Source organism: Molossus molossus, unplaced genomic scaffold (assembly GCF_014108415.1).
Source record: "Molossus molossus isolate mMolMol1 unplaced genomic scaffold, mMolMol1.p scaffold_m16_p_5, whole genome shotgun sequence".
In the NCBI taxonomy this organism is placed as follows: Eukaryota; Metazoa; Chordata; class Mammalia; order Chiroptera; family Molossidae; genus Molossus; species Molossus molossus.
Genome location: NW_023425388.1, coordinates 17,183,737 through 17,209,324, shown reverse-complemented (window position 1 = coordinate 17,209,324; position 25,588 = coordinate 17,183,737).

The window sequence follows — 25,588 nt, the reverse complement described above, 5'->3', positions numbered from 1 at the left end:
AAATACAATATTGTAACTTGAATTATGCAGTTCATATAACTTAATTTAAAAATAAAAAAGTTATAATGTATTCCATTTTATAAATATTAATACAGTATTTAATAAACCCTAATTGTGAGCATTTTTATTTCCAAATGTCAATTACTATATAAAAAGTGATGCAATGAATTTTGCATGTTCATGATTTCCTTCTAATTAATTCTGAAGATTCTGTATAATAGATATGAGGTTTTCTGAAGCATTTTAAAAACTACTATTTAGCATATGCTCAATGATGAAAAAATAAAACCAAAATAGACTCAGAAAAGCTCAATGAAAGGGAAAATTACCCATTCACACTTTGCAAACATTACTTTTTAACTTTTTAAAAGTCTTTTAGTCTTTGTTCCCACGCTATTTGCATGTTCATTAGACAAATGTTGTCATACTCTATGTGTGTTTATGGGGTATTTTGCAACCTAATTTTTCACATTGCAATAGTTTCTTATAGATTCGCATGTCAATCAATATCTCTTACAATTATATTTTTAACTGCATAGTATCAAATCAATAAAGAAAACATATCTAACCATCAACTCTTTAGGTTATTTCCAACTTAACATTGTGGTTAATATGTAAAACTTTTTCAACATTTATTATTGAATAATAAACATAATAAATGTCCTTGTAGTTATCTAATTGTTCTAATACAGTTAACATTATCTACTGCATGTAGATTTTCTGGGTCACTGTTTGGCATATGTTTACATATTTTAATAAGCACTGCCAAAAGTACACTAAAGAAGAACTTATGATAATTTATGTACCAACCGGCAGATGGCTTTTTGGCTTTATCAGCACACTATCTGGCATAAAAATTTTAAAGGTAAAATAATTCATAAAACTTACTTTAATTAGCTATATTTGACTATGTGATTATTAGTCAGATTAAACTTTTATTTCTAATGGTTTTCTTTGTTTTTCAATTAATTCTTACTAGTGTCCTAGAAAAAAGTAGAAGATGTGTCCAGATGGAAATTTAAAGAGAATTTAATAAAGGGAAACAGACAAAAGTATGGGCAATGTGTAGGACACCCGCAAGGGACAGTGCAGAGGCTGAAGGCTAGTAACAGATGGGGCTATCCCCAAATGACCCTAAGGAAAGGGGACAGAAGAATAATGACCCCAACCACACTCTCCCCATGATATCCCTTCTTCGTATGTATAGCTATAGTCAGTCAGAAGGCAGGGTGAGAAAGCTCAGAGGTCAGGGTGGGGCTGGCTAAGTGTGGATCCTGCCAGTTCAACAGAAATCCCCTGGTACAGGGATCTTCACTGAGCCTCAGGATGTTCTTGTCTTTTTCGTTTTTTAAATTTTTTTCTTTATTGATTTATAGAGAGAGAGAGAGGAAGAGAGATATAAAAACATCAATGAGAGAAAAAGAACATTGATTGGCCACCTCCTACATGCCCCCGCACTGGGGATTTTTTGGCCCCCAAACTGGGGATCTGACCAACAACCTGGGCATGTGTCCTGACCAGGAATTGAACTGGGAACTTCTTGGTTTGTGTGTCAACACTCAACCACTGAGGCACAATGGCTGGGCTGTTCTTATTTTTTTCTAGGTGCTTGTTGTACTTACTTATACAGCACATCTAATGGCCTTTTTAAATATATAATGTAAATACGTTTTTCAAATATGTTCTTTATCTTTTAGTTTTCTCACAAGTACAAGTTTCTCATAGTTATGTTATCAAGCAGATCTTTTTCCTTATGATGACTTTCTTTGGTAGCAATAAAAAAATGCACACAACCACACACCCCCCCCCTTGAAATTTAGTTTATATATATAAATCTCACTGCCAATTTAGTTTATATACATATATAAATACTATATAAATGTTTACTACATGTTATAAGGTAGTTTTGTCTCCCAAATTTACCACTTAGGTATGTATATCTGGAATTCATATGTATATCTTTACTTGTATCTAAAAATATTTTTTTTATATCTCTACTATCTATATATGTCTATATAAATATACACTTTTCTGTTTCTTCTCTTTTTTCTTTGCATGTTAATAACATCTCTTTATTAGCATATGATGGGTCTCAATGCTATTACTCTGCTTCTAGTGATAGCTATTAATGTTTTTCTATCATTGATTAAGTTAGATTTACCCAATATTGTATTTTTAGTGGTTGCAATGTGGATTTTAAAATTTCATTACTTTAACTTTTACTTCTCTTTAACAATAATGAATTTGTCTACCTTCACCTCCTGTTTTTCTGTCATTGAATTCATTGTGTTTTAATCTTGTCTGTCCACTCATATTAGTTTTTTGTTATTTTTAAATCTCATATTTTAATTTTTATTTCAAGTGTTTATATAATGTACGTTGAGAATTTCAAAGAATTTTCTATTTGATTGTTATCCTTCCATAAAATGTAATTATCAAAAATTATTTATTTCAGCACTCATATCTTTTCCCTGCATGTTACGCATGTTTTTGCATCTACCAAAACAAAATAGTAAATGCTTGTTATAAAATATTTTTATGCAAAATATATAAAGGAATACTAATATTGAGCATCAATTTACTATGACTCAGTTGACGAAGAAACAAAATACAGATGAAGTCTAAATCCCTGTTGATGTCTTATTGATTGCTCATTTTCACCAGCGTGTGCTTTGACTTGTGAGTTTTATCCTGCTTTTCTCTGCAGTTATATTCTCCAAGTCACACTTTTTTCTTTGCATATTATCTGTGATTTTTTCTGGGTTTTTGAGCAATCAAATGTGAGTTTCTCTTTTATCTTCTCTCTACTCATTACCTCTATTGGTGGAAAACTCTTCTTTGACCTACAATTATTCTGTCTACAGATTAGGTCCAACACAAGCTAAAATTCTGTTGTGTGTCTAGTATTCATCTAAAGCACAGATGTTAGTCTTCATTTGGAGTAAACTGTATTCCTCAAACTACACACCTTGTCTTTTTTGTCTATTTATTTGTCTATTTATCTGAGGGTGTTGTATTTGAATAGGTTTGTAATAAACATGGCTGTAGCATAACTATCTCATATATCTGACAGTCTCAGGAAGCAGAAACTTCATAGAAAGAGGATAGATATCTAACTCTGTGTTCGAAACTCATGGTCTTGAATAAGGTCTCTACTGAAATACAAATTGTCTCCTTGACTTCCTTTAGGAATTGCTTATTTAAAAGGCAATATCTGGATAACACAAGAATTAAACTGAGGAAGTTTTCTAACTCCTGCCTTTTCAGGAAAGCAGGGAAATCACGATAGAAAGGCATTCTTTTACTGCACCTAAATTAGTTTTTTGTTTTAAACACAAAATAAATTTCAAATATAATAATTTCTAAAGTCTTGTACAGGAGATTAAATAAACACCTAAAGATATCGTCTACTTTTACAACCACTCGTGTGTGAAGAACTATGACAACATGGGTATCAATTTCAGCATCTGTTTTCTGTGACCTCATATTAATATTCTTCAATGAGCTCAACAAATGCAAGACAATGGATAATGGTAAGAACATGGATAAAATTGTGATGAATAATACTAAGTAGAAAAATCAGACTCCAAAAGATGCTAACAGTATGGTTCTATTTTAACAACAACCTGTAAAAGCAAAGTTATAGGTGGGTAAAGCAGGTAGATGGTTTCTACAGGCTGAGGTAGGAGGAGGGATGTTCTACCAAAGGACACAATGGACCTTTTTGGGGTGATAGACATATTCTAGATCCTGTTTGTGAGAGTGGTAACAATTTGTCAGAATTCATGGTATTATACACTAAAAATAATGCACATATACTGCAATGAAGACAAAAAATATATTAAATGAATTAATAGTAGAATTAAGAAAGATAGGGGGAAAATATCAGTAGTAAATAATCTGAAATACAAAGGATGTCTATAACTCTATCTATATCAGACAATACAAAATGTAAGACCACATGGCACACACAAGCCGAAGTCCATGATATATGGCCACTTTAGCCCCTAATGGATAGGATAGCAAAAATAATATTTAAAGAGATAATGACAAAGAATTTTCTAAAACTGATGAAAAAGATCAAGCTAGATATTTAAAAAGTCCACTTGAAGGCCTGCAGGAGAAAATCACATCTAGGAGCATGGTAGATAACAAACTCATTAAAACAAAGAAAAAGTACAAAGAAACAAATCCTCCCATATAGCCAGGTGAATAGGCCTATGTTTTTTTTGTTTGTTTGTGTTTTTTAATCCTCACCAGAGGACACTTTCCCATTTTTTGTTCAGGCAGAGTGGGAGGGAGAGAGAGGAACAGAGAGAGAGAGAGAGAAACATCGATGTGAAAGGGACACATCGAGTGGCTGCCACCCACAAACTGACCAGGGCCAGGGACAAACTGCAACCGAGGTACGCGCCCCCAGCAGGAAGAGAACCCGGGTCTCTCAGGACCGCAGGTCGACGCTCTAACCACTGAGCCAAACCGGCCAGGGCAGGCCTATGTTTTAAAAAGAGTAAATAATGCCTGGCCGGTGTGGCTCAGTGGCCTGAACAGCCTCCGTGGACTGAGAGGTCTTGGTTCGATTCCCAGTCAGGGCACATGCCCGGGTTGTGGGTTTGATTTGATCAATGTTGATCTCTCATTGGTGTTTTTATCTCTCTGTCCCTCTCCCTTTCTCTTTCTCTAAAATCAATAAAAACATATTTATAATAAATAAAAATAAATAAAATAAAGAGTAACTAACTCTAAGATTGAGGATTCTGAAAGAAGAATTATGCAAACCAGAGACAATAGTATGGTATTTAAAGTGCTAAAATTAAAAATAAAATGCCAATTCATAAATTTAAAACCAGTGAAAATATTCTTCAAAAATAAAAGCAAAATAAAGTTATTTTTGGACATCCAAAGAATAAAATTTTTACTGCCATCATTTTATAAAAAGTACTAAATGATATTCTTTAGTTTGAAAGAAATAATCTCACATGGAATCTGAAACCCCAGTAAGATATAGAGATTAGTGGAAGAAGCAAATGGCTGTTTAATATAAAATAATAGAGACTATCTAAACAGCACACATTATGTCGTGTTATATTTTATTGCACAATGGATAAATAGTGCATGGCTATAAGATTTTTGTATTGTTTGATAAGTGGAAAATAACTAATTTATTGATGATTTCAATGAGTCAAGGTTATATATTTTTTTCTGATAACCACAGACACTATAATATAAACAGTATAAATAAAAAGATAATGTAGAAGAACACACAAAAAAAATTAAATTTCTTAAGTCATCTAAAAAAAGGAAAATAACATTTTTCTCTTTCTATCTCTTTAACACTCATTTCATCTCTAACATTCTGGGTTTTTTGGTTACTGTTGTTCTGAAGTAATGCTAAATGAAATAAAAAATAACTGCTTTATAAATAATAGTGGAAAAACCAGTATGGTACAGTCTGCACGTTTTTAGGTGCTAGATATATAGCTAAATCTTTGTATGCCATGAAGTTATATTTGCTTATATTTTACAAACCTATGAATTCTTGTATTTAATTTAGCTATCTTTAAATATGGTGACATTTTAATCTGCTAGAATGAATGGAGATTAATAAGCATTTTAAATAGGTATGATATAGCCAGAAATATTCCCCTTATTTCTATGTCAATTTCATTTTAGTTCAGTGTTCCAAAAGTATATATTATATAAATGCTTAATATTTGTGACAAATGTGGAACTGTTTCATATAATTTTCTTCTGTTTAAGTATATGTGAGTGAAAAATTTATGTCTTCCGTTATCTACATTTGCAATTGATGAGAGAGACAAACTGCAAAACAATAACCGATATCAGTGTCTTTCGAAAGGAAAGCTCTGTATCTTTCTCTGTTTAAGTCCTTAAGTTCTGTATCAATTTTTAATACAGTAGCTCTTGATGTATTATGTTTCTTGGACACTTACTCATAACAAAAACATATGAGAAAAATTAAATATTGATGTTCACAGTAGGATGGTTGCAATATGTCATAGAGTTTTACCACATAAGCAATATTTCTACTTGCTAAGACATTCTTTGTTGATGAAAGATTATTTTTCTTCACACTCTAAAGACAATTAGAAACGTCATTTGAAACTATATTTAGCTGTTATGGAACTATTTACTTCTTTTTTTTTCCACAAGCAAATAGACATGAAATGCAACAGAATTGTTGACCAAGTTGGCTTTTCTTTGTGACAAATATGAAGATCTATATGTTTTAAAACAAGCCTAATTGTACCTTAGAAATACAATGAATTCTTTTGGAATGCTTAGAATATTCTATGATTGGAAAAAAAAAAATTGACTTCTTATTTCATAATAAATTCCTTATCCACTTCAATGCAAAAGGTAAAAGTACATACACAGAAATAGTTCTTTTGAAAGTATTAAAATGGAAAATAAACAGATAAAATATTACATGACTCCATAACTCACAAATATAATTTTTTTTATTATCTCTGATTTGGCCAGAAAAATATATGTTGATTCTTTATATATCTTTAAAATATTATTTGAAATTTTCTGTGTTTCTCTTTTAGTAGATATGCTCTGTGACATAGCACTAATGACAACATCAATTCAACTAAACTAACTCTCTTGTAGATTCTCTATTATGTTATAGGTCATGGTTACCAAGTTAAATGATGCAAACCACCATTTAGTTTTCTCACAGATTGACACAGTAAATGTCACGGTATTCTCCATTTGCAATGATTAATAATTAGAAGTGAAGATTGAAATTAAATAAAAATAATTTAAAAATTTAAAAGAAGGAAATGTATGTATTGAGAACAAATTAATGAAAATTATTCAAGACACTGAGGTTCGAAATGAATAAAAACATTTAGACATGTTTGATGGAAGAAACTAAGCTCTGTGTCATGAAGGACAGGATGATGGATAGTATACACCTTTTTTCCTTGACATCTAGGACCTTCCTCACTGCGTAAGCATGATGAGAAACATACATATTTTAAAGAGATGAAATATGAATGTTTGTGAAATATATAAATAATTTTACAAAGAAATCAAGAGGAACAGGCTTTAAGAAAGCATGGAAACCCTTCAAAGTATCAAGGAAAGACATGAAATTGTTTTATCTGGGGTAGCCCTTGAATAGGAATTCAAATTACAATAAGAAGAAAAATACAAATGGGTTATTACAATGAAATAAATATATTAAGTGTGTCCAATGTGGCAGGTGCTACTGTAACCTCTTGGCATTTATTATCTTTACTATTTCCAGCATTATTACAGGCAAGGGCTATTATTGTCTCATCTTTAAAATAAGAAAGCAGAGGCCTGGGATTAACAGCTTCCCTAAAGCATAGAGCTATTAAGTGGTAGGTCCCGAATTCCAGGGCAGGCTAAATTCTGAGCCTGCCTTCCAAGCCACTCAGCTCCATCAGACACTGACGGGAGAGGAAAGGACACCGTCCTGGTGATATATGTTCAAAAAACAGTTTTGATTATTAACATTCACAAGTAGAAAGGGAAAAATAGAGCAGGAAGAACAGGTTGATGCCAGATTTTTTTCAGTATTGTAATTTTTTAACTTTATTTTTATTGTTGACACTATTACAGGTGTTCGCATTTTGCACCCTTTTGCACACCTCTGCCCATCCCCATAATTACCTCTTTAAAGGCACTATTTGGCTAATTAACTGGGTGGCTGTTGTCCAGTGCAGCAGGAGGTTGCCGGTTCAATTCCAGGTCAAGGGCTCATAGCTGGGTTGCAGGTTCAATCCCCTGCCACAGTAGGGTGCATGTGGGAGGCCAACTGGATGATGTTTCGTTCTCATATGATGTTTCTCTCTCTCTCTCTTTCTCTCTCTCTCTCCCTCCCCCCCCCATCTTCCCTTCCAGTCTCTCTAAAAATAAAAAATAAAAACAATATCTTCAGGTGAGGATTAACAAAAAATAAATAAAATGACAATCAATAAGCTATTATTTTTTAAAAAAATCCAACAGCCAGTCACAGTTTATAGTTTGTAGACCCTCATTTTAAGGCAAGAAGCATCAACAGAAATAAACAGAGGTAGTTTCTGCTAACTGTTGGTACAATGACCACAGAATTAAATATTAAAGGTGCATGGTAGAATTCTCAGGATAATGAAGGGGTAATTTAAAAATGGCGATGGGGTTCCTTCGTCTAAATGGCACCATGGCTTATAGTGCAAGTGTGCACATATTTTTTATGGAAGGGTAATAGATACATGCTTATTTCCATCCAAGATTCTTATCCAAAATTAATTTATTTATTCAAATACCAAGGGTATACAAAAGAAAATATTTTCTTTTCCCAAAGTAAGTCAGTTTTGCCAGAATTTTTACCTCGTATATACCCTGTAACATGGCACATATAATTACTCATAGTTTAACATAGCATAATTTAATTAATAAGACAGACCTAATTACCTGATGCATAGCATTCAAAGCAATGTGAATATGAGTTTGTGTGTGCGTATAGTTTTTGTCTATATGAAAAAGAGAGAAAGGGGGACATTGGGAGGCAAGGAAATAGCATACAAAGAAAACTGGGGACAAAAGAGGTTTGAAAAGGACGAGGGGCTGCAATTTGGAGTGTCACTAGAACTCATATTGTTAAGTAGTAACTTTGTCCATACTTGCTAGTATAAATATGATTTAGTGGAACAACCATAACAAAGCCCTAGAATAAGTTTTTGGTAACAGGCTGGCCTAAATAGTACCAAGAAATAACATCTTCCAAAAGAGATATCGGAATGTGTAGTCCCTACTCACCTCACCAGCTTCTTTTATAACCTTTGGATAACAGAATGAAAAATAGTATGGGATCTTTAATAACACAATCCAGTAGAATTTTTGCTAATCTCATTTTTTTCCTACTTTTACATAAGAATAAAAAGGTATCACTCTTCATGGATAAGGATTTATTAAGTCAAGGGTAAAATCCATATTCCTTTCTCTTCAGCCTTTCATATTGCAAGGGGTAGATAACCTTTCTTTCTTTTGCCCTTAGTGGTTTGATTTTCCTTGAAAAATTCCATGAAGTAATGCCTATTTAAAACTATTCTTAATGCATGATTGGTTTTAATGCTCTAAAATACAATTTTAAATGATTGTATGCATAACACTTTTTTTCATACTCCATTTAGTATTTAGGCCTCCAGTGAAATAATTTTAGTGGTATCTGAAAATTACAATACATAACTAATTAATAAGAATCCACCTTCAAATAACATTTTACCATATTATATCTAGCATAAGAGCATTACAAAAGTCTATTATCATTTGCTCCCTCCCATTATTCTATTTTTGCCATGTTTTCTTTTACATAAACTATAAATTCAGAGTGGGGCAAAAGTAGGTTTACAGCTATATGCAAAACACAGAATTTATTCCTTTTTTTTTTTTTTTCCTTTATTGACTTTAGAGAGAAAGAGAGGGAGAGAAATAGAAACATCAATGAGAGAGAACATCGATTTGCCGCCTCCTGCATGCCCTCCACTGGGGATCTGGCCTACAACCTGGGCATGTGCCCTGACCAAGAATCAAACTGGTGACCTCTAAGGGCATGGGTCAGTGCTCAACTACTGAGCCACACCAGCTGGGCACAGAGTTTATTTTTATATTATTTATTAATGATTACATTATTTACCATGCAAACAACTATAAACCTATTTTTGCCATAACCTGCATATAATACATTGCTCTCATTTTTTGCTTTAGCCAATTTTCTTAGCAGTAATGAAAAATAAGAAAATATAATTTTCTATTTTATCTTTCAGCACTTTGAAGACATCTTTTTTCACCCTGGCTGGTTTGTCTCAGCGGTTAGAGCGTCGGCCTGCGGGTTCGGTTCCCGCTAAGGGCGCGTACCTTGGTTGCAGTTTGTCCCCGGCCCTGGCTGGGTTGTGCGGGTGACAACCACTCGATGTGTGACTTTCACATCGATGTTTCTTTCTCTCTCTCTCCCTCCCACTCTATCTAAACAAACAAACAAACAAAAGGAAAAATGTCCTCGGGTGAGGATAAAAAAAAAAACATACATAAAGATGTCTTTTTTATATCTTCTAACTTGCATAAAATTTCATGAGAAACCTGTAAATTTTATTTTAGTTTCTTGGTATGCAAGATATGTTCTTTTGGTCTTCAAGCTACTTATTATAGCATCATGCCCAACCCCCACAGCCAGCATGAACAAAACATGCCCAGAAGCTATTTTTTTAATTAATTGTTGTATTTTTTTTGGTTATTTTTTGTTTGTGTTTTTCCTACTTGGTGTTCTCTGAGTTTCTTGGACATGTGGCTGAGGGTTATTAATTTTGAAGGAGTCTTGTCTATTAATATTTCTTTAAATGTTACTTCACTTCTTTCGATGAAATTTCATTTGTACATATGTTGGAACATATGATAGTGCCTGACAGTACTTCAGTGCATTTTTTCCTTCTATTTCTTCTGTTTTAGTCTGATCAATGTCTGCTGTTTCATCTCCAGTTATCCAACGCAGCTGTCAGCTGGCATGGATTTCCAAATGAGGCCATCCAGGGCACTCTTTATCTCTGTTACGATGTTTCCTTTTCCAGCATTTATGTTTGGTTTCCTGACAGTTTCTTTTCCACCTCTCAATGAAATTACCCATCTTATCTTACATTTTCTCCATCCTTTCCACCAAAGCCTTTAGCATATCAATTATGGGTTTTCCAGGTGTTTTTCAATGTCTGCACCACCCTCAAAGTAGATCTCTTTCTCACTCATATCCCTTTCTTTTCCTGTGCCTAAATTATTTTGCTGTTACTAGTTATTTGATACCAGTTAGTCTGCCAGTGAGGGGAGCGGTACAAAAGTGATTTTTGTTGCTCTGGTTAAACTCCCGTGTTGGGCAGACACTCTGCTCCTGGTATGGCTTTTTCAGGGCTCCTGCATCCCCATTATATGTAGTGCTGAGCCCAGGACAGAGTCCTCCTCCTCCATGGTATGTGTGTGTGTTCCTGATTTTCTTTCCCCAATTTCAGTGGCTTTTCACCCGCATCATAATTTTAACAGAACTTTGTTAACCTTTCTCTACAGATGAAGCCTTCTGCTCCACAGAATACTGGAAGAAAAACATCAAATTGTGATATCATTTCCTTCCTGAAGCTGTTGTCCCCTATGTCTGAATTATAAGTGACACTTTTTTATGGCTCTTGTCAATCTTTTTCATTAGCACATGGTTGGCTTTATTTAAAACAATTAAAATAAAAAATAAAAATAAACCTATCAAATGGTATAGATTCCCAAATATCAGTAGTCCAAGTGGTTACATGTAATTTTTGCCACTGCACATTCATTTCTTATTTATTCATCAAAATGCCCTTGCTAAATATATAAACTATGTACAGTTGTGTGTACCCCATGGAAGCCAATGCTTATGTCTTACCTTACTCTGTAAGTTACTTGTCTTTCAGTATGCATTATGTAAAAAAAAAGTTTTTTGTCCTGTGCCCTCACTGAGGAGATATGGGCAGTAAGAGACAGGACCATGAGAAGAGAAGGCTGAGACACAGGGGAAGCTTGAGTTGATTTGGAGCTCAGCACACAGGCAGGCAGCACAGTACACAGTATATCTGGAGGTTTGTTCAGATGCTACAGATCTTAAAATAAAACTAAAATCAACAAGACAAATTGTGCCTCCAAGGTCAAAACTCCCAGCCCCCATTTATAGAAATGCAAATTAGAAACTTATGTAAAGAGCAACAGCTTAATTACATAAAAACAAACAAACAAACAAAAAAACCGAAAGGCTGGTTTCAGGCATGGCAACAAGATTGCTGAATGAGTTCTGCTGTGAAACTATAGTATGTTCCCATTGCAGAAAGCCAGATTACCCTAGAAAGGATTACAAGAAACCAAGGTTGGATTTGTGAGAGAAACCAAAAGAAAGCATAGAGTTGCTTCAAAGGCGTTTCCCTTCCTCCTCACTAATAGTCTGGGAGACGTTGAAATTATCATAAAAGGGAAGCCACTAAGGCCAGTATAAATGATCCAGGACTGACCCCAGTCAGATGGAAAACACAAGAAATGTCTGGATGTTGCTAAGGCAGAATTCCTCCAAGAGCCCAATCAGAAGCTAGCAAGGTATATATCTACCCCTAGACAATGGAGCCTCACCAGCAACCCACTTCGGTCTCCTCCCTGCTGCAGGGAGTCAGTTTATCTTTCAAATAAAATTTTCTTTCACTTACCTCATTGTCTGTGAACCCATTCTTCAATTTTGAGATATGACAAACCCAGACTTTTGCCTAATAGGGTCAAGAAGTCATAAATGCCCTGGCTACTTTGACTTAGTAGTTAAAATGTCAGCCTGAGTTTTATTCCTGGTTAGGGCTCTCTCACATCGATCTCTCTCTCTTTCCTGCCTTTCCATTACTCTCTCTAAAAATCAGTGGGAAAATATTCTTGGATGAGGATTAACAACAAGAAACAAACAAACAAACTAAGGTCACACATTTGTCCCTGTACAGACTTTCCATCTCTTTATATCCTGAGAAGAAATTGGAAATGTGCCCAGTGACTAATAAAAGACTATGATTTGCAATTTGATGAAAGTCAATTGAATAATGAATGGTTATTCCAGGAGCATACTGAAATTGAGGCTTCCACATTTCTTAACTGAATGATCTTGGGTTATTGACTTTACCCATATAACTGAACTGACTAATCAGTAAAACGGAAAAAAAAAAAATGCCATGCATTTGTAAAAAGTTTAGAAACTTTAGAGAATTTTCTAATCCATAGTAGATTCCTCGTAAATATTGGTAGTCATTATTACCTACACTAGAAATCTAACATTAAATATCTAACCTTATTTAAGTTCTTCTACATACACATCTTGATTATCAATAAGAACTTGCCAGAGATAAAGGGGGTGGGGCCAGTAAAAGAAGGTAAAGTGGGAAATAAATGTTGACAGAAGGAGACATGACTTTGGGTGGTGAACACAATGCAATATACAGATGATACATAATGGAAACCTGGATAATTTTTTAACCAATGCCACCTCAATCAAAATAAAACTAGTGAAATTATTTATGTACCTACATAACATTGTCACAAAATAGATCCTACAGTTTATATTTCACTGTATTTAATCAATATTAATTATCAAAAAATTGAAAGAAAAAGTATTTCAAGTTAAATTTTATGAGGTAAGAATTTACATCTTTTACTAGTTATTAAAAATACTTTTAAAACCAAAGCTATATTTTATCTACTACTTGAATCAGTTAACAATGTTTCAACAGAACTAGGGAAATATTGTTAAAAAATTAAGTCCTCAGTTAATTTACTACTTTGTTTTGTTTGTTTTGTTTTTAATGCCAAACACATTCCTTGCATTCTCCTCCTAACTAATCTAGAAAGAAAAATGAAGTGGATTATAATACAACAGGTTACTTTTAATCCATGTCTTTTTAAGTTTGCATTTTTTGCGAACTCGAAATCTTATTTAGAAATCTTTGAAACTACTTATATCCAAACACTTTGGGAAAATGTTTTCGTTTTTGTACATTAAATACTGGCCATCACCCCACTAATTATTTCTTCTTGGCTAAAAAATTATCTTTTAAAACAGAATAAAAGCAATTTTTGTGTATATTTATAATTCCTTGTGTTAGTGAAGATTTTTATAAACAATTGAATTGACTTTATTATGCCCATATAAAACAGTCTTTGGGTATTTAACACATAGAAATCAAGAGTTGTAAGTATATTCTTATTTTCATTCATTTATTGATTACTAGCAGTTATTGTAGACACACTGCTAAATATATCTAGGTTAACTGCATGAAATGAATTAATAAAAATTGTTTGTTAATAAACTAATTTTTAAGGTTCTACATTAAATGCAGAGAGTTAAGATGATTTTTTTTTTTTTTTCTATTTTACTACACAGTAACCAAGAGTGTTAATTAAGGAAAGAATAAGAAACATTAAAATCTTAGGATTTTGTCAAAACTTTGGCAGTTATTTGCTTACAGGGAGAACCCAGGATAACCCAATATTTAAAATAAAGTACTGGCCCTGGATTTTTACTATCCTCAGCATTCCCATTACTTTGCAATAGCCCCTTTGATAATGGTAATACCTTTTTCTGTGACCTTTAATGAATGATAATTTCTAACTAATACTACCTAGTTCCAACCAGCTGGATGCCATGAAGTTTTAAAAATAAATATAATTTATTTTGCATGTAAAAATAAAGTAGCAAATTGTACCGAGTAGTTACATTCATAAGATATATTATAAAATAGGTAGAATTTAGACAATTCCATGTAGAACAATTTTTTAAATCTAAAAAGACAAACCGATGATACATATTTTTATTAGCTAGGTCCTTTAAATTCTCATGTGCATAGATATTTCAATTAAAAAAAAAAACATTATATAACAACAGTATGTTTATTTCAGTTAGTATAAACAATTCTTTATTATAATTCTAACTACTGAAAATCATAATAACCACATTTTCAAGAACCAAGGTATAATTTTCTCTGGTTGAAACATAATTTATTAGCCACCATTTATAGACCATTAAGAGTTTGACATGGATAAGTGTGCTAAAAGCATTTTGAAGTTGCTTAAAGCAATCTGCTGTGCCCACCATATATTTTATTATAGTTAGAAAATAACAGATTTCTTGCAGTAATAATAATAGTCATAATAAAATACATTGAAAAGAATGTTACAGCTTTCACTGAGAAAAATAACATACTGTGGATTTATGAAAGTAAATAACAGTACCTTTCTGTTTTCATTGTTCCATAATTTTCCAAATAGTATTTTACAGACCTGTGAATGTTATTTTACATCAAATAATACACCTTATTATCTCTCGTGTATTTTGGTGTCTGATTCCTATAAATATAGGGAAATAATGCACTATATAATCATAAGGAAGGACATTTTTCCATTTGTTTTAGGAAAGGTGATATAACTCTTTACTGTTTTTCAATCATTTTTAACAATATTTAAAATCCTTTCTCACTGAAGTTAGGGTCACTACAGTCATTATACATAGGAGTAAAACAACAACAACAAAGCTAATGTAATTTCTCAGAATAGAAGACAATAAGTGACTTTCTGTTCAAATGGTAGTGAAGTTTTATTTATATTTAAATAAAATAAATTTCAAACCTATTATAGTTCACATGTCCTGGAATAGATTCATTATTACTTTTTTATATCTATTTCTTGTTTTTTTTTTTAAGAGAGGGAGGGAGACAGAGATAGAAACATCCATGTGAGAGAGGAACATTGATCGACTGCCTGTGCTCGCCCCCTACTGGGGATCGAGCTGCAAACCAGGCCTGTGTCCTGATCAGGAATCGAACCAGGATCTCTCAGTCCATGGGATGACACTCAATCCACTGAGCCACACCGACCAGGCCATTATTACTTTTATTCTCAGTAGTTCAAAGCAAAAACAATTTTGTAGTTGAATTGCTCTAAGTTTATTCTTAATGATTGTTTATATATACTGATGTGAAATTTCCATAATTTGCTCTTCTAATTTAAATAGAGCCTAACTATTCTCAGATATGCCTACCTGAAAAGTTCTATATTGGAATCATAATAATATATGATGTGTGTGACAAATACATGAGTTCTCCATGAGGTTCTTGGATATTGAATTTGAAAGGATGATTAAGGAGCATTTTAATATGTCCATTCAGAAGTGACTGTGAATTGTAATTTTAAATTATAAATAAACAACTTGTGTAATCACAAACAATGTTTATACGACATGATTTAAGAAAAATTGCTTTCTATAATGATTGTTTTTATTGTAAGTCATAAATAAATATTCGATAAAATAATAATACAGTATAATTAAAGTGAACACAATACTTGTGTTGTTTTCAAGAAACAAATTAAGTAATGAATAGGTTCTCAGAGCAAGTCTTTCCATTACTGGAAAACCTTAACATTTTTAGGCATTTATCAGTCGTCCAAAGAAATCTTAATTTTTACCCAGTTCAGATGCATTTCTTCTGATAAACTGATTGATGATTAAAGTTGTTAATTTCATATAAAGTACACAACTTGGTATTTTCTGTTCTAGAGAATTCTGGGAAAAGTGATTTTTCCCATTTTATTTCCTAATGTAATAATTGATTTTCACGGTAGCTTACTTAATCCCTTTTTCAGTTTTGGTGGGTTGACTCAGGCCAATAGGGGAAGAAAGATAGACAGCAGGGCTGGGACCTTTGTTACCACAAACTACACACACTCATGAATCTACTAAGATGGCTAGTCATCACATGACTTCTCAAAAGTTGGATTAAATCAGAGCAACAAGATTGTTAGAGCAATGAGGTTTGTTTTCTGGGGTCTTTACAGTTTCTTTTCTTTACAGATTCACAGGAGAATGAGGATTAACGCAGAAAGGGCAGGCTTGGTAAATCTTTGAGATTTTAGGTATCAGCGTTACTCCAACGTTATTTCATAACACTATTTTGCTCTTTTTTGAAATCTTTCTGCAAACATCAAAACCGAACTATTTTGATCTTTATTGGATTAACCTAATATTATGGAAAGACATGAATGTGGAAATAAAACATAGGCAGAGCACATGACATAGCGTCGTTTCACATTAATTTAGTACCATGAGAATTCATTGCAAATTTTGTAAATGACATTAATTTGTCATTATTTTAAGTTTCAAAGACATAATTTCACTTATAAACTGACAGATGTTTTATTTTTCTTTAGCCTAACTATTAACTTAGATATACACCTGAATGTTAAGGTAATAAGAATACCAGGACTTTTAGCTGCAGAACCAAGTAGAAAAGCAAATCTAACCTCAATCAAAGAACTATCTTAGAAAATAAAAGCAAAGGATAATCCAAAATATCTGGATTAGCTGAGTACTGGAAATGAAAATATCTTATAGTTTTGCACTTATATAGTAGACTGTATTTCTTCTCAGTCACATTGAGTACATATTCATCTATCTGTTCTTTGAAATATGACCATCTATATCCATAATTATTTTTATATCTACATGATGCATTTTAACATTTTTCAGCACAAATTATACAGCTTCCCATTTGGATTCCTCAAAAGTAATAATTGTATTTTCTAAGTGTCTGGCTCTTAGGGCAGAAATTGGATAAGTTTCCACATTTTGACCATGCAATGACTATAACATCCTTTTTTTCAGTAAAAAAATTAAAATGTTCAGTTAAGAACAACATAACTGCAGTCAAATCAACTTTTTCTTTATAATCACTATACTCTGTGGACATAACCCTTTATCACCCAGAAGTCAACACTGTTAAAAAAATATATATATATATTTTTTTTCTTCAAATTGAGAAATAAAATAAACAATGAAAATCTGTAGTTTCACTTTTATGTTTACAGAATTTGCTTAGATACTTATAAGATTCTCTTTGTTTAAATATAAAATATTGTTATATTATAATTCAAGAACTTCCAAGTTGCAAAAGTTAAAAGAATTATAACAATATCAAAATATGTATGAGTAAGTAACAAATTTACTTGACATTTTTTAAAGGTTGCTATTACCTAATATGGAGTGGTCATAAACTTTTATTTAAAATGTAAGAAAAGTGAATTAGAGTATTGAGTAAATTATCTAAATTAACATAACTGGAACAGGGGAATATTTGAATCAATTAACATTTTCTGGTTCTTAAAATAATTGTATTTATTTATTTATTTTTATTTCCCAACTTCTCCTCTATAAAGCACTAATTTTTGTACATTTACTGGAGCATTGATGCTGGATAAAGTTGATGTTCAGTTACTTACCTATAGTTTTAGTTAGAGAACATCTATCAAGTTAATTAGAGATAATTCATAAAAAATGATATGTCTATTCCACATATCTTTGCTGCCTTAGATATTATGGTTCTACATGTCATTTGTTAGTAATATCAATTTGTGCAAAAGCATATTACATTTCAGTTTTCTGTTGATAACCAGCATGCATTATTCGACAGAAAATTCCCTTGATTTTTCTCTCAGAAAGCAAATAAAAACTACATAAATGGACAATAATAGTATGATTGGCTTATAGAGTCTCTAAAGGAGTCCATATCTGGTATTGGAATTATTTTCAGCAAAAAAATTGAAATTGTGGGCCAAGACAATTAAGATCTGTTTAATTTGTCCTTGCTTCAATATGTGATTAAAACAAGCTGACTTCCTTTTTATATTTCTGAGTTAGTGCAATATTTCCAATGAATAATGCATTGACTTAAATTAGTTATATTAAAAAATAATTTCTAGATGCAAACTAAATATCACTTTGAACAAATTGAAAATCTTGGAATACTTTAGAATATATATTAAAATGTATATACACAGAAGTTCTTCCAAATAAACTTACACATTTGTCCTCCAGGAAACATTGATTGGTTCTTCTCTTTAAAAAAAAGGAGGTTGAGCCCTGGCCGGTTTGACTCAGCAGTTAGCGCGTCAGCCTGCGGTCTGGAGAGACCTGGGTTTGGTTCCCGCTAAGGGCATGTACTTTGGTTGCGGTTTGTCCCCGGCCCTGGTTGGTCGTGTGGGTGGCGACCACTGGATGTGTCCCTTTCACATCAATGTGTGTGTGTGTCTCTCTCCCTCCCACACTATCTGAACAAAATATTGAAAAATGTCTTGGGTGAGGATTTAAAAAAAAAAGGGGGGGGTTGCGACTTCTGGTCAAGATGGCGGCGTAGGTAAACACAGTACCGTGTCCTCCCACAACCACATCAAAACTACAACTAAACTACAGAACAACCATCATCCAGACCCCCTGACATCAGCTGAATGGCAGTCCTACAGCTACGGGATTAAAGCAGCAGCCACACCGAGACTGGGAGGAGGGCGGAGGGGACGGGCTGGGCCCACACCCACGTGTGGCGGATAAACATCAGGAGGACACCTCGGCTGGGAAGGTCCTTCCTGAGGACTGAGGGGTCCCCGTCCCACACCAGGTGCCCCGCTCAGGGTTCCAGTGCCAGGAAGAGAGTCCCCATAACTTCTGGCTGGAAAACCAGCGGGAACTGAGGCTCAGGGAGGCTGAGGCGGCTGGAGCCCCAGGCAGCTCCTTAAAGGGCCCGCGCACGGACTTGTCGGACTCTCTCCCTCTAAGCTTGGAGGGGAGGCAGCTCCAGGGGCGCCAGAGACATACAGGGAAGAACTGAGCTGTTTGGCACTGGAGCGAGGACTGGAGAGGGGGCTTTCTCCGGGACAGACGTGCGGTCAGAGGCCTTTGTTCCTTTGGTGAGCCCTTCCCTTGGGCGGCAGACAGCCACCATATCCGGGACTCCAGCAACCTGACTCACACTGGTAGCCCCGCCCTGCTGACTCCCTGAGGCCCCGCCCCACCCAACTTTCAGGCCCACCCAAGCTGTTGCCAGTTGCTTAACCATAGGATTGGCCTGTCTTGGATCCTGCTTCAGGTTTTTCCTAAATTCTTTCAAACAAGCAGCATCTGGTCTCAGCTAGCCCCATACCGCTCATTAAGTAATACACTGAAACAAACACAGGGAGGCAGCCAAAATGAGAAGGCAAAGAAACAGGTCCCAAATGAAAGAACAGAACAAAACCCCAGGAAAAGAACTAAGCGAAATGGAGATAAACAACCTAACGGATGCTGAGTTCAAAATACTGCTTATAAGGATGCTCAATGAACTTAATGAGAACCTCACAAACTTAGTGAGGGCCTCAAGAGCATAAAAAAGGACCAGTCAGAAATGAAGGATGCAGTCAGAAATGAAGGAGGCACTAACTGAAATAAAGAATTATTTACACAGATTCAATGGTAGAGTAGGTAAAGCCAAGCAGCAAACCATTGATTTGAAATCTAAGGAAGCAAAAAACACCCAATCGGAACAGCAAAAAGAAAGACTCTTAAAAAAAATGAGGACAAGTGTAAGGAGCCTCTGGGACAACTTCAAGCATGCCACATTCGCATCCTCGGGGTGCCAGAAGGAGAAGACAGAGAACAAGAAATCGAAAACCTGTTTGAAACAGTAATGGCAGAAAACTTCCCTACCTTGGTGAAGGAAACAGACATACAAGTCCAGGAAGCCAGAGAGTCCCAAACAAGATGAACCCCAAGAGGCCCACACCAAGACACATCATCATCAAAATGCAAAAAGTTGAAGACAAAGAGAGAATCTTAAAAGCAGCAAGAGAAAAGCAGTTAGTTACCTACAAGGGAGTTCCCATAAGACTGTCAGCTAATTTCTCAAAAGAAACTTTTAAGGCCAGAAGGGAGTGGCAAGAAATATTCAGAGAGATGAAAAGCAAGAATCTACAACCAAGATTACCCTATCCTGCAAAGCTGTCATTTAGAACGATGGCCATGTAAAGAGTTTCCCAGACAAGAAAAAGTTAAAGGAGTTCATCATCACCAAACCATTATTATATGAAATGATGAAGGGTCTTTTTGAAGAAAAAGATAAAATATATGAACAAACAAAATGGCAATGAATACATATATATTGACAATTGAATCTACAAACAAAATGAACAGGCAGAACAGAAAATTTCTCATAGATACAGAGAACATTTTGTTGGTTGCCAGATGGGAGGGGGTTTGGGGAATGGATGAAAAAGTTGAAGAGATTAAGAACTACATACTCATTGCTAGACTGACAAACCTCAAAGGGAAAGGGGTTTGGGGGGGTGGGAAGAAATAAACCAAAGAACTTATATACATAACCAATGGACACAGACAACAGTGCGGGAAAAGGCAGAAGGCGGGCGGGAGTGGCGAGGAAGGGGTCAATGGGGGAAGAATGAGGGACATCTGTAATACATTCAACAATAAAGACTAAAAAAAAAGAAATGAAAAAGTAAAAATTAAAAAAAAAATTATCTTCTGTAAAAAAAGAAAAAAAAAGGTATTGAGATTGAACTTAAATGCATATGTTTTTGTTATTTTCTGTTCTTCCAATCCAATGTTTGGCTACTTTTATTTATTTTTTTATCCTCACCCGAGTACATTTTTCCATTTTTTATTCAGACAGAACAGGAGGGAGAGAGAGGAAGAGAGAGAGAGAAACATCGATGTGAAAGGGACACATCGAGTGGCTGACACCCGCACGACCCAACCAGGGCCGGGGACAAACTGCAACCAAACTCCATGCCCTTAAGGGGAACCAAACCAGGGACTCTCTGGACCACAGGCCGACATTCTAACCGCTGAGCCAAACCGGCCAGGGCTGTTTGGCTACTTTTAAATTGCCATATTTAAAATACTGGGACCATGATGAACACAATATTAGAAAATATTTTAATTTCTTTTTATTCTTAACTTGAAAAGAGTAATGTCATTTCTTGATTTTCTTTTCTTCCTCAGTAAAACATTAATTAAAATCAGTGAGTTATGGTCTAGGAAACAAGTTTTATATTAATTTCGTACAGTGGGAAAAGCTGGGGCTACAGTGCTAGGTTTTTATATGTTTTTATTCTGTCTGTGACATAAATTAGCTTTGCCATATTAAATCAATATGATGTTTTGTCAGGAAGGCAATTAAAATTATTAAAGGAACAGAATGGACTAGAATATGAAAATTAAAAACCCAGAAAATAACAACTCCCCTTTCTTCCCCAGATATACTGGTAATTGAATAAAGAAACCAGTTAAAACTATGAAAATTCTCTGAGCCATTCTATTTGACTAGGCAAATATATTTAGTTTGAAAATGTCAAATCCTAAATCACTATCTCATTTGTTTGCATATGATTTCTATACTTAAACATTTCAGATGGGACATATAATTATATCCTATCTTATGGGGTGTTTAGAAGAACATATTAGTATGACACAGCAATTGGCAAAGAGTAAATTAGACATACATTAACTTACAAAAAAAATACTTTAATATGCATATGTGATTGAAGAGCAGGATATAACGGATTGAATTATATTTTCAAAATGTGACAATTTATTGTTTTATAAAATTTCAGAGCCTGAGAAAAGATTATATGCTCCTGCAAGAATTCTCTTCAAGACAGAGTGACCATACAGCCCTGTTTCAACTAAGCAAACACATACAAAACAGATAAAAATACATGTTTTGTTCTCCCATTTGATCCCAATAGCCATAACTTTTTGATTCTCTTAGAAAAAATCAGCTAAATTTAGTGTGGACTATTTGGATGATAGTCCTTGCAACTATATCTGAAAGACTGAACTGTGATGAGTAGAGACATTGGAAAGACACATGCCATAGAATTTTTTAAAGTCTATGGTTTTGTTAGTGAAATAGAAGGAAAGTTCAGCAGCTAGAGTCAAGGAAATGGCACAAAACTTGCTATGGGAAACTTAAACTCAGCATCAATATTTTCTGAGATTTAATCAGAAATAGGACGAGGGCTTGGCTGGTGTGGCTCAGTGGTTGAGCATGGACCCACGCACCAAGAGGTCGCCGGTTCGATTCCTGGTCAGGACACATGCCCAGGTTGTGGGCCCGATCCCCAGTGCAAAGAATGCAGGAAGCGGCCAATCAATGCTCTCTCTCATTGATGTCTCTATCTCTCTCTCCCTCTCTCTTCTTTCTATAAAATCAATAAAGAAAAAAAAAACAAAAAACAGAAAAGAAAAGAAATAGGACTAGGGAGTTTATTCAACTGTCTTTGGCAAGTTGAATATGGTTTGAAGTCTGATGTTGGATTTACTGTTATAATAAACAAATGAGTAAAAAAATAAATAGAGCCAGAAAGAGAAAAAGGGCAAAAGGCCAAAGGAATATGTTGCTTTTCCTCCCTCTCAAACAGATTAGTCTCCTGAAACCTACATTTCCTCGTATTACAAAGTGAATTATACAGTGCGGGAGAAAAAAGGTCTTTCCCTGAAGCACTACGGCAAACCTGAAACAATTTTCGGTCTGACATTTCCTGCAGCTGAATCTGAGGGGAAACAGATCAAAGTCAGGGGGAATGCTTTTCCTCACTTCTCCCTGAGAATCAGTTCGGTTGTGTAGCAATTGGTACAAAAACTTGCTACCAGCAACAGAACAAAGACATCTTCCAAGACCACCTAAACTTATCATGGAAAGTGTAAACATTTTTGCCTTTATAAAAATTTTAGTTTTAACCCTGTGCAATTTTGCTGTCTTATATGGAAAAAGTTAGTTAGATAATATCCCAAACTAGACAAACCCATTCTCTCTCTCTCACACACACACACACACACACACACACACACACATATATATATATATATATATATATATATATATATATTTCATTTTAGGTGATTTCTGTTGTATATCACTCTTTAATTTCTCTGCTATGGAAAATTATATTTTAGTGGACAAGATATAGAATTCCCTTGAGAAAATATTCTGAAAGATAACTAACCATATAGAAGGCTGGAGGGCTCACTCATTTAGCATCCCTTGATATAATTTCCCTCATCCAACATTAGTATTCTGTTACTAGTCAAGTTGGAAATAATATTATAAACTCATTAACTTATGATATTCATAGTGCATATGTGTATTTCAGGTAATCTCTTTAGTGCATGTTTGCAGTAATTAAAATACAAAAATTGAGTTAAAATATAAATCTTTACCAACATCAATTTAAATATTGCGACTGCGTTTACAAATTAAGAGATTTGGTTATTTAAGCTTCCTCATGAACTTGAAATAATAGCATGGATTAATGATCTATGGTTAATTATATGGTTAAATATGACCTTGACTTCTATGATTTTGGTATCTGTTCCAATAAAGGATTTTCGATTAAAATATTATATGCATACTGTTTCAGGGAATAAAATCCCAGGAATAAATCATTATAAAATTGTCAAGGTATGCACATAATTTCAGTAGTAGAAAATGTGGAAAATTTAAAGTATTTCACTATTCTTGGTTCCTTCCTACAGACTGTATATAGACAAATTAAATGCACACACACAAGCACTATAAATATCTGTTTTGTTTTGATAAGAAGATGAATCTTTAGATGGCAACTGAGTTATAATATATTGAATTACATATTACCTTAAAAAATACAAAATATATTTTCAAGGATAAAATATTTCTTTTGTCTACATTAAATTTGGACAGGGAAGCCATTTCTTAGAGCTCTTCAAGGTTGGAATGAACAAGACTTTTCGATGATACCCTAAAAGTCTAAAGAAAATTTGAAGACTGACATTAAGAGCTTCTGTTTTACAGAATTTTTCATAGTTCTTTAAAGGTATTAGAAATATTTAAATACCCAAAACTGACCACTTATTTCTATTTTGGTATATTTTTAAATGAGCAATAATATTTAAACATAAAAGACCTTTACACTTGATATTAGATTAGAAATAATGTGTATATGTTGAGACACATACCTAGATTCTCATTCATCTGGACTACAATACAATAGGGGGAAAAAAAAAAAAGTGTGTCTATGGGAGGAGATATGAAGTTACTAATTTGAAACAATAGTTTAACAATATTCATTTAATAAACTTAGGTAAACATCTAAATTTAAAAGAAAATGTAGCCCAGCTGGTGTGGCTCAATGGTTGAAATGCACCAAGAGGTTGCTGGTTCGATTCTCAGTCAGGGCACATGTCCAGGTCGTGGGCCAAATCCCCAGTGGGAGGCATGCAAGAGGTGGCTAATCGATGTTCTCTCTCATATCTCTCTTCCTCTCCCTTCCTCTCTGTCTAAAATCAATAAAGAAAAAAAAAGAATAAAAAAAAAAAGAAAATGTACATTTCTAATGTAATGAAATGGTCTTATTTATTTGGCGTAAATAAATACTTGTTTTTTATATATTGTAGTTTTAAAATTAGGTAAATATATTCAGAACTAGTATATATTCCCAAGTCTTTATATTGGCAGAGATTTTAATCTAATTCAAATAAAAAAGTAGGCCATTTAATTGCATTTTTGTTATTGATTAAATATATTTTTAATCAGTGTTTTGAAATAGTTTTTTATTATATCCACAGAAAAACCAATTATAAATCATGTTTATTGTAAAGAATTTTCTATGTGCCTACTTGGCTAGAATGAACTGCATTTCCCATAACTCCCTTTTCTATACATTTTAATTAGTGTGGACTATATATAGATTTTCTGTGGAGAGCTGGAGGCAGGAGGAGAGCAGCCACCATTTTATACAACAAATTGTTTTTGATCTGCTGAGCCATTGCATTGTCATAAAGTAGGAACCCTGCCTGCATATGTTCTCATTCTCCTAGATGTCCTTTAATTACTAAGATCATGAGTTCTATCTGCATTCAATGTTATCTAAAAGACCCTAGAATTCTGCAGGATAACCTTGTCACCAATGTCACGGGGGAAAAATAATAGAGAGCAAAAGATCCATGGTTTATAGAAACTGTAATTTAATTTATTGGTGTGACATTGGTTAATATAATTGTATAGGTTTCAGGTGTACAATTCTAGAATACATCATCTGTACACTGTATTGTGTGTTCACCACTCTAAGTCAAGCCTCCTTCTGTCACCACTTATCCCCCCTTTACCCTCTTCAACTTCCCCCCACTCTCTTATCCTTCTGGTAATCACAATATTGTTGTCTGTGTCTA